Here is a 10,955-nt window from a genome sequence, read left to right on the forward strand (position 1 = left end):
TACTGACAATTCCTCTCTACGATTATAAAAACAAACTAACTCTGTATTTTTTTTCGCATCAAAATCCACCCATCCATGCTCAATGTTTTTAACTACTTTTTTAAACAAGCTATCATTCCTTGTTTCCTTTTGGAGTTCAACTTGACTAATATTTATATCGTGCAAATTTATAGCTCTAATTTTTAACGCGTTTTTTTGATCATTATTTGATTTTATGCCATCTATTGGCAGTCTAGATAATGTATCAGCTACTTTATTATCTTTTCCAGGAACATATTCAATATCAAAATCATATGCGGACATTTTCCAAGCCCAGCGCGTTAATCGACTATTGGATATTTTTGGTAGTTCCCGTTTATCACCAAATAATTTTTCCAAAGGTTTGTGATCTGTTCGTAATAAAAATTTTCGACCAAAAATGAATGTATGAAATTTTTCCATACCAAACAAAAGTGCTCGTGCCTCTTTTTCTATTGGTGCATAATTTTTCTCTGACTCTAGAAGTGTTCTCGAGGCAAATGCGATTGGTCTGCTAATATCTTTTTTCACTAAATGACATAACACAGCTCCAAAACCAGTGTTGGAAGCGTCACATTCCAATATAATTGGCAAGTTTGGCGAATATGGAATTAGCGTTTTATTTGTTGACAAAAGCTGTTTTATTTTATCAAATACCTCTTGTTCCTTGTCCGACCAACCCCAGCAAGATTTAATGCTTGTTAATTTATGCAGAGGAGCGGCAATTCCATGTAGATGTGGCAAAAATCTCTCGTGATAATTCACAAGTCCTAAAAAAGATCGTAATTGGTGTATATTATTAGGAGTTGGTATCCTTCGAATAGCATCTATTTTTTCTTTCGCTGGATGTATTCCATATTTGTCTATTACGAAACCCAAAAAAGAAACTGATTCATTTAAAAAACGTATTTTGGCCCATTTTGCCTTCATACCCACCTGTTTTAGTTTCATTAGTACTTTTTTTACGTTATTCAAATGTTCTACATCATTTTTCCCCGTTATGATAATATCGTCAAGATATACTCCAGTCATTTGGCAGTCTTGTAATAAATTGTCCATATATCTTTGAAATATGGTCGGCGCACTAGAAAGACCGAAAGGCATACATTGATATTGGAAATAACCAATGTGGGTCGATATGGTTAAGTATTCTTTTGAACTTTCTTTTATTGGTAATTGTAAATATGCATCTTTCAAATCTATTACCGTAAATTTCAATCCATCTTTTAATTTGGTTAAAAGATCATCCACCGTTGGTATAATATGATAATCGTACAAAATATATGGGTTTAATGTCACCTTAAAATCCGCACAAATCCTGATTTCTCCATTTGTTTTTCGTACGTTTACCGTTGGAGTGGCCCATGTCAATCGTTTTTGTGTTGGATCAATCGCCTTCAATATTCCTGATTTAACCAATCTATCGAGTTCCATTTCAATTGGTTTTCGTAATGGAAAAGGTACTCTACGAGCTGGCCATGATTTCGGCCTTGCTGCCTCACTCAAATGTATGCTAACTTCTATATCATTCACCCGTCCAGGCTTGTCATCAAAAACACTAATAAATTCTGTTGTCATGCCAGCAATTTGTTTATTGGTTGTCATAACCTCTTTATTTGTGATACTACGTATAGTCACTTGTCGTGGAATAAACATATTAAATGCCAGTATCCATGGTAGTCCAAATAATGGAATGTCATTTGAACCGGTCACCACAATCGGTAGTGATCTGCTTATCTTTCCAAGACGAACCCTCACCATAGTTTCACCCAGCACATCTAGCGGTTGGTTACCATATACTGATAAAGGTTTGGTTGGTCCAAGTTTGGGTCGGCCAATTTCATCCCAATATTGTTTCCCAATCACCGATACCTGTGCCCCCGTATCATAGTCAAATTCTATAGGTACTCCATTAATCCAAACAAATATCTTTGCACTATTTCTACCAATTTGGGATATATTATTAATTGAATCTGATGAATCATTGTCATCTATATGCATAGCATGTAACTTCTGTCCCTTACAATATTTAGCATAATGCCCTACCTTTTGGCAATTATAACATTTCACCCTTGATGCAAAACATTGAAAAGGGGGATGAGTTCTTCCACATTTTGAGCATTTATTAAACTTATACATATCATTATTGTTAAATTTATTGTTATCTCTAAACTTAAAATTATTATTATTGTAATAACTAAAATTACCCTTTTCTTTGTTATTATTATTATATGAGTACTTTTGATTTGAAAAATTTTCTTGATTATTCTCTATCTGCTCCTTAGGTTTATTGACTTTTTTTACCATCATATTTGTCACTTCATCCTCAGCCCTTTCCATTGCCAAAGCCATATTTAAAACCTGTTGAAAACTCACCATTTCTCCTAAGTCATTTATTCCATCTGGAAATCTAGTGCGAATATCTTTCTCCAATGCACTCATTTTGATTCCAGCCACCATCTGATCCCTCAATCTCCCATCTAGGTCAGATTCAAATTTACATTCTTGAGCCAATTTTTTAAGTCGAGCTGCAAACTCCGCAACTGATTCACCAACCCCTCTTTCTATCCGAATAAATTTAATTCTCGAGCTAAATAATGTTGAAATAGGCTTAAAAACTTTCTTACCAACTTCAATAATCTCTTCATAATTAAGATCTTTCAATATTTTTGGATAAACAAAGGACCTCATCTCAGCTAAATTACTAATACCCATATACGCAAATAATATTTTTTTTTGGTTTCATTATTTATTAATATACCTCTTATCTCCAACATATCATCAATATATTCAATGTAATCAGCAAAGTTGTTTTGATTATCGAAATTATCGAATTTGATCATAATGTTATCATTTTTTTCTTCTTTATTCATAATTACTTTATTTTTGTCTTCTTTATTCATAATAAATCATCGACAACGTCGCCAATATACTAATTAAGTTTATTTTACTGGCAATCACTTCATGAAATATATTAATATGATTGATTTGTATCTATGACATTTATATCATTGATAATATATATATGACATTTATAACATTGATAATATATAATATAAATCTCATTTATAACATACAACTAAATAGCATTGCTCAAAAGAAGATAAATTGAGTATGTTTTAAAACGTCTTCAAAATAAAATATTTAAAAAATGGCGGCAATTTCTAAAGCGAGGAAAAATTGAAAAAGTAATTTGAAGTAATATATAAATTTTAACAGTATACTGGTTTGGATTTTAGAAATTTTATAAGGAAGAGGCATAGTAAATTACACTTAAAAATGAATAATTTTAATACAAATCACAATATTAAACTATATTAATGTAATTTTTAATTAATAAATGATTATAGTTAATTAATTAAGAAGATTGTAAAATAACTTAATAATATTAAATCAACTAAGCTTCAACTGTTAATGCTTGATTAATATTTAGACATTATGAGTGATCTTGATATTCCATTTTTGACACATAATTTTTGCAATAGTTAACATAGTGAAAATATAATTTATATGTGTTACTCTAATAAATAAAATAGCACTGATTTAATAAAGATTTATATAGTCTTTTTATTTTTTAAAAAATAATATCAAATATTTATAGATGTTAGCCACAGTCGCCAATAACATTGATTGCTATCTTAGAATACAAAATATTAAATTTAAGTAATGCTTATACATATTTTATCTATTATTCTTTCTAAATATATATTTATAATATATGTTATTTATAATCTAAAATAATTTAATGGCAACATAAAGTGGGTATGTTTTAACCGAACGGATGCACTATGAACATTTGTAACATTTTTAATAAGATTGACTTTTGACGGAACGGATGATAAATAGGGATCCGTCTCCACTATAAATCCAGCCTTAATCAAATAATGAAATAAGGCAAAATCGAAAGATATTATATTATATGGGAAATAGATATATATAATCTATTTATAAATAAGTTAAAGTTGTTTAAAAATGATATATATGTTAACGTCAATATGTTTTTTTCCAGCATATGTTATTTTTTCAACTTTAAATCATTTTTTGAACGCGTTTTAAAAATCTTACCTTGTATGCCATCCAATGATATATATAACATAGATTGGCGATTCATTCATTAAAAACGTCCTCACATTGCAATCAGCTGTAGCGCCATTTTGTAGCTTGAACGTTGATCAAATGCCTCATCATTATTATTATTATATTTTTAAATTCAAAAATGATGGCAGAAGATATTCATTTAAATATGAAGAAGATATTTATTGAGACTTTTAAAAAAATAGATGAAAGCATTAAAAAACAAACCTCCTTGGAATGATGGTTCTACTGGCACTATATTGATTTTCATTGGTGATGATACTTTGTATATTGCAAATATTGGTGATAGTATGGTTAGTTTTATAAGAAAGAATTTTTAAATCAACACTTCCAATTATAATTTTTATAATTTGTGAGAGAATTTATTTTATATTTATATAATAATTGCATTTATTATGTTTTTATCAATATTATTTTAATATATTTATATTTTTCAAAGTTTTCCTTAAGTTTAAAAACAGGGTTGCCAGATTCTTTCAAACAAAGAGTGGGAGAATTTAACCATAAAAATACAAAATATTCTAAAAATTAATATATAAGAATAAATAATTCATATTTATTTTAGAAGATTTTACATATTTATTAAATTATTAATTTTTGTTTTAATCAAGTTTTTTCCTAAGCATGAACAATATCCTTCAATTTCTTAAAGTTATGTTTTTAGGTTTATTTGAAACTTTGTTTCCTTATTAGAATAGTGCATTGGTAATGTTTTGGTATCTCCATTATTTGAGGCAATGTTAAAGGAAATTGATAATATAAAGTATTAACAATAAAGTGGCTTGATATTTTTTATTGATTCCTCAATTTTTAAAAAAGGGCTTTGTAATAAATTAATAAATGATTATTTATGTATATTGTATATTAAAAATAGAATCGAACATTCGAAAAATAAAAAATAAAAATTTGATATCAAAAATAAATTGAAATATAAATCAGTGGTCGTATTGTTTATAATTAGTAGTTGGTATTACTACAAATGGCGACGATAAATGGAGAAAATAATTCCTTAAATGGAGATAATAATTCCTTAAATGGAGAAAATAATTCCTTAAATGGAGATTCAAAAAAAATAGCGGATTTATCTACGATTAAATTTGATAAATTCGAGTTGGATACTTCTATCCACAGATATTTTTCTCAATGGGAAGCCAGTTTTCGGTTAAAAAACGTAAGCCCATCTGAATGTCAATATAAAGATATATTTTTAACATTTTTTGGCAATAAGAATATTGAGTTGGTGGACCGTTTTTGTTATCCTGATTCGATCGAAACTTTATCTTTTAAGGAAATTAAGTCAATATGTTTTAAACTATTTAAACCGACATCAACAGCTTTTGCTTCTAGATTTGATTTCGTTAGATTACGGAGAACAACTGAAACCATAACTGAATTTGCAGATAAAATTAGAACAATTGGCAAGCGTTGTCATTATCTTAATGATATTGACGAGCGTTTACGTGATCAGTTTATGGTTGGCATGGAAATACCGGGATTGGAAAGAGATCTTAGAGCTCTATATCCCGACGGTCTTGATAGAGATAATAATGTACTGACTTTTCAATTTATTCTTGATCTGGCATTAGCTTCTGAGCGAGCAGATAAAGAAATGGCAAATAAAAATATGCCAGTTGTTAATAAGATAAATGTTAATAACAAAAGAAATGATAATGATAATAATTATAAACATCCAATAAAAACGACGACTACAATTGATAAAGGCTATAATAAAGTCAAGTATAATAATACATTTGATAAAGAGAATAATAACTACAAATATAATAATCATAAAGATTATAATAAACTTAAATGTTATAAATGTGGTTTTATTCATAACCGAGAAGTGAGATGTCCAGCTACAAATGCGGCATGTAATAAATGTAAAAAAATTGGTCATTTTGCAGTTTGCTGTAAATCAAAGAATTTAAATTATATAAGAGTGTCATCAAGTGATTCTATTCATAATATTTGGAAGATTCAACAAAATCGAGAGAATCGAGCAAAACTAACTGCAGAGATGAATGGGTTAGATGTTGAATTTGATTTTGACACTGGTGCACAAGCGTCATTGATAGGAATTGATATATGGACAAGTATTGGGCGACCAAAAATTAGGCCAACCAGTCCATTGACTGCATATGGTGATCATCCGTTAGACGTCAAGGGCGAGACCCAAGTCAATGTTAGGATTGGATCACAGACAAGGACTCTACCAGTGGTAATAATGAATACAACTGGGGTGCCTCTTTTCGGATTACCATGGATTATAGCATTCAATTTAGAAATGCCTCGTCAGGTTATGATTAAACAAGTACGCAATTTGGTCAACAATATTGAAAAAGAAAAATGTTGCATAACACTAGATTCTAGAATTCGAGATTTGATTAATAAACATCAAGAAATTTTTGATGATAAGATGGGACATATACGTGATTTTGCAGTGCGAATACATTTAAAGGATACCGCTGTACCAAGATCGTTTCCAGCCCGTAGGGTACCATTTCCACTTCGCAAAGCAATTGAAATGGAATTAGACCGATTAGTAGCTGCAGGAATTATTGAAAAGATTGATTCGACTATAACCAGGGTACAGTGGTCAACGCCAACCGTAAATGTACGCAAGAGTAATGGCGATATTCGAATTTGTGCTGATTTCAAAGTTACACTCAATCCGTGTTTATTATATGACCATCATGTTATTCCTACCTTAGACGATTTATTAGAGAAAATCCAAGGTGGTGATAAATTTACCATGATAGATCTGAAAGATGCGTATTTACAGATGGAAGTAGAATTGGAATCCCAGGAACTACTAACGATAGTGACTCATAAGGGCTATTTCCGTTACCGACGATTGCCATTTGGATTGGCAAGTGCACCAACTATATTTCAAAGATATATGGATGAGTTACTAAAAGATTGCCAAATGACTGGTGTCTATTTAGATGAAGTAATTATTTCTGGTCGAAATGATGAGGAGCACTTAAATAATTTGCGAATAGTGTTAGACAGATTACATGCAGCAGGTCTTAAGGCGAAATTAACAAAAGTGAGATTTTTACAAAAATTGGTTTCATTTTTAGGGGTGATAATTGATAAATTCGGTATACATCCTAACCCGGAAAAGGTGAAGGCTATCCGAAATGCACCAAAACCTAAAAATATACAACAACTTAGATCTTTTCTAGGACTAGTTAATTATCATGAACGTTTTATTCGCAATCTACATTCTAAAGCGGCGCTACTACATAGATTAACGAGCGTGAAAGTACCTTGGCAGTGGTCGAAAGATGAACAAAATTCCTTCGATGAGGTTAAGAAATTATTGGATCTAATGCAAAATACCTCTGCTGATGCTATGATAAAACGACTAAAAAAATGGTTTGCTAGGTTTGGAATACCCAAGTACATTGTGTCAGACAATGGACCACAATTCTTATCTGGGGAATTCCGTAGGTATTGTGATTTAAATAACATACGTCATATCCTTTCAGCACCCTATCATCCAAAAACTAACGGTAGCTGAACGTACAGTATGAACTTTGAAAGGTCGGTATTATGCAACGAGAGATTCAATTAGCGATCCCGAAGAAGCTATGACACAGGTTTTAACAACCTACCGATTGGGAGAGCATAGTTCCACAGGGAGATCTCCTGCTAAAATTATGTTTGGGAGGTAATTGAAAACAAGTCTGGATTGGATCCGACCAAATGCCGAACACGAAATAGTAAGGGCTAATGATAAACAAAGCCTTCATCATGATTTACATTCAAAGGAAAGAGAATTTGAAATCTCACAACCTATATGGTTAAATAATGAAAATACCAATGGTTGGAGAGAGGGAGTAATTAAAGAAAGAATAGGACTTTATTCTTATATTGTTGAATCTTCCGGGAAAACATTACGGAAGCATGCAGATCAGTTAAGAAATCGTTTAGTTATCCCAAATCTTTGGAAGTTACAGAAATGGTTGTGCCAGTGAATGAAGCAAATACAAACACAAATACAAATACCGCATTACGTTGCTCATCAAGAAACCGTAAACCTACAAAGAGGTTTATTGAAGAAATCTAACTTTAAATTGTTTGAAGGAAATGTAATAAATTAATAAATGATTATTTATGTATATTGTATATTAAAAATAGAATCGAACATTCGAAAAATAAAAAATAAAAATTTGATATCAAAAATAAATTGAAATATAAATCAGTGGTCGTATTGTTTATAATTAGTAGTTGGTATTACTACAGGCTTCTCATCTTTTCCCCAAATTTTATTTAATCCAATTAGATGGAAATGAGAAGTACCTAGCGTAGCTCTGTTGTACCTACAACGTTTAGAGGGCATATGCGCTTTATGACGTATGACGTAAATTCTCTATATCAATACAAAATAAATTCTCACCTCAACTGATGATTTTAGCAAGTTCTTCAATTCATTTTATTAGTAATCTAAAATATAAGACTCAAGATATACATATTTAAAAAGCCACAATACCACCCTTCATGCAAAATATTACATACCTCTATCTATTACACCCTCAAAAAATCCACCAAATAATCTCCAATTAACCTTACCACCCAGATTCCTTTAACCCATATGGATCAAATGCCTCGATCATTATTTTTAAATTATCTATATCAATACAAAATAAATTCTCACCTCAACTTGATGATTTTAGCAAGTTCTTCAATTCATTTTATTAGTAATCTAAAATATAAGACTCAAGATATACATATATAAAAAGCCACAATACCACCCCTCATTTCCAAGAATATTAGCTTTTATAGTTTTATCAAATTCACTTGATATTTCAATAAAAATATTGTTACACACATGTTGTTCATTTATAGAATCTTTTAATTAAAAATAATAAATATATTATTTTTATATTTTACATATATAATCTTTTATGATTCCTGTCTTAATAATAAATATCATAGATGCACCTATATTTATTGTAGTAGCTGGTACTTTTAATTTTATGTAATATAGTGGCTTATAACTTAAAACAATAATCACTCATAAGTTTATGTAAAAAATAGACCTGTATAGATAAAATTAAATAAAATCTACAAATTTTGTTACTAATAAGAGAAATAGGTGCTGTTAATTTTTTTATTTTGTATTATTAATTTTATTATAAAGGAAGAACTAAAGATAACTCCAAAAGTATATACTATTAAGATTCTCTTCATAGTTGATCATTTGTTTTGTTTTGATTATTTCATCTTAATTATAAATGACAAATAAAAAAATATCTTTTATTTTTTTTCAATAAATACATAATGTAATAATATCATTTTTTGCTTGAGTATAAATTATATTATATAAATCATTTATTTAAAGTATATTTAATAAGTATATAATGATATAAATGTATAGGCCTTGAAAAGGAAAAGATATTGCAACAATTCACTTTCATATTATTTTTGAGTACATTTTCGTCATTTTTGATTATATCATCACCTATAAAAAATTAATATAATTAATTAGCATAGATAATATATAAGATCATAATTTTTATAATATGCCTAATATCTGGTCATTCCTTATACAATATAATTTTTAAAATATAATAGAAGATATATATATTATTATATATGACTTATTGATTATTAAATTGTATTGCTTTCGTAAGATTCTGCCACATACCAGTTCTCAATTCCTGGTTTCTTAAGTCAGCAAAATGATAAAATCTAATATTTAAATATCTTTAAAAAAAATAGTATAAAATCTAATAATTGGTTACTTTTGAACAATTAATTTTACAAGAATTTGAAAATGGCTGTACCCAATTTCATGTTCAATGATATGATCACAAAGATCAATAAAGAGATTTGTGCCTATTAAAAAAATATTAAATTCATTTCTTTTAAATATTTGTACCTATTATTTTGGAAAAAATTAATACTTCCATTTTTTTTAAAATATTTTTATGTGTGATTTCATTTTGATAAGTTCTAAATGAACTTTCACATATTCTGCATAGTTTGGACATACTAGTAGAAGCTATCACCAACCCCCCCCCATTATTTTTAATATTTATTAGCATATTATTGATATTATTATCATTATAAGAATCACTAACCATTGCTGTAATGCAAACATCACAACGTAGCTTTTTTTCTTTAATAAGTTGGTGTACAATATATCCCGATATATAAGTTGATACATTATCTAAATATAAAGATAATTTCGGGATATGTGGGTTTGTGTTTCTAAAATAATAAGATGAAGTGGTGGGTATGGGTACTAGATTGGCTATAGGTTTGATAATGTTAACATCTATTTTTGATATAATTATATATTAATTAAAAATAATAAATATAAAAATAATAAACTTGTGATAAAATATATGGAAATTGTTTACTATTTTATTTGTTTTATTAAAATTTTGAACACAGCACACTCCCATTATCTAAATAAAATAATAAATGATAGTGATATTAAAAGACATGTTTTGTATGTATCCTAAAATGCATTAACATATGATTTATAAGTCCATACTCAATTATGTTAACCCTTCACTACAAAGGTGGGGTAAATAATACCCCACGGCTTTTATAATCTAGGTAATGAAAAAACCTGAAGATATCTTGACCCAATTTTTATAGTAGTTTAATATTTTCTTATAAAGAATATATCTACCAAATTTCAAGATAATTGATTTGATATTTTTTAAAATATTTGCAATTTGTTGAGCTTGGGGTATTATAGGTCCCACCTTTGTACTTAAGTAATTTTTTTTTCACAATTTTTTTTTATTGATAAATATTATTGTATATTACAAACTAATATATAAAATTGAAAAAAAAAATTTTATTTGTAAATTTTTCAT

The 10,955-nt window shown here is 28.6% G+C and overlaps 1 long non-coding RNA gene across 1 annotated transcript; it reads right to left on the reverse strand.

Moving 5' to 3' along the window:
* Positions 1–9,429: 9,429 nt before the first annotated feature.
* LOC135930751 (uncharacterized) lies at positions 9,430–10,542 on the reverse strand. Its single transcript, XR_010572882.1, has 5 exons — positions 10,459–10,542; positions 10,206–10,402; positions 9,867–9,960; positions 9,723–9,828; positions 9,430–9,583 (listed from the first exon to the last, which is right to left on the reverse strand). It is a non-coding gene; the product is annotated as an uncharacterized LOC135930751 (long non-coding RNA).
* Positions 10,543–10,955: the final 413 nt, after the last annotated feature.

The sequence above is a fragment of the Gordionus sp. m RMFG-2023 genome, unplaced genomic scaffold (assembly GCF_954871325.1).
Source record: "Gordionus sp. m RMFG-2023 unplaced genomic scaffold, tfGorSpeb1-WG-v2 contig_51, whole genome shotgun sequence".
In the NCBI taxonomy this organism is placed as follows: Eukaryota; Metazoa; Nematomorpha; class Gordioida; order Chordodea; family Parachordodidae; genus Gordionus; species Gordionus sp. m RMFG-2023.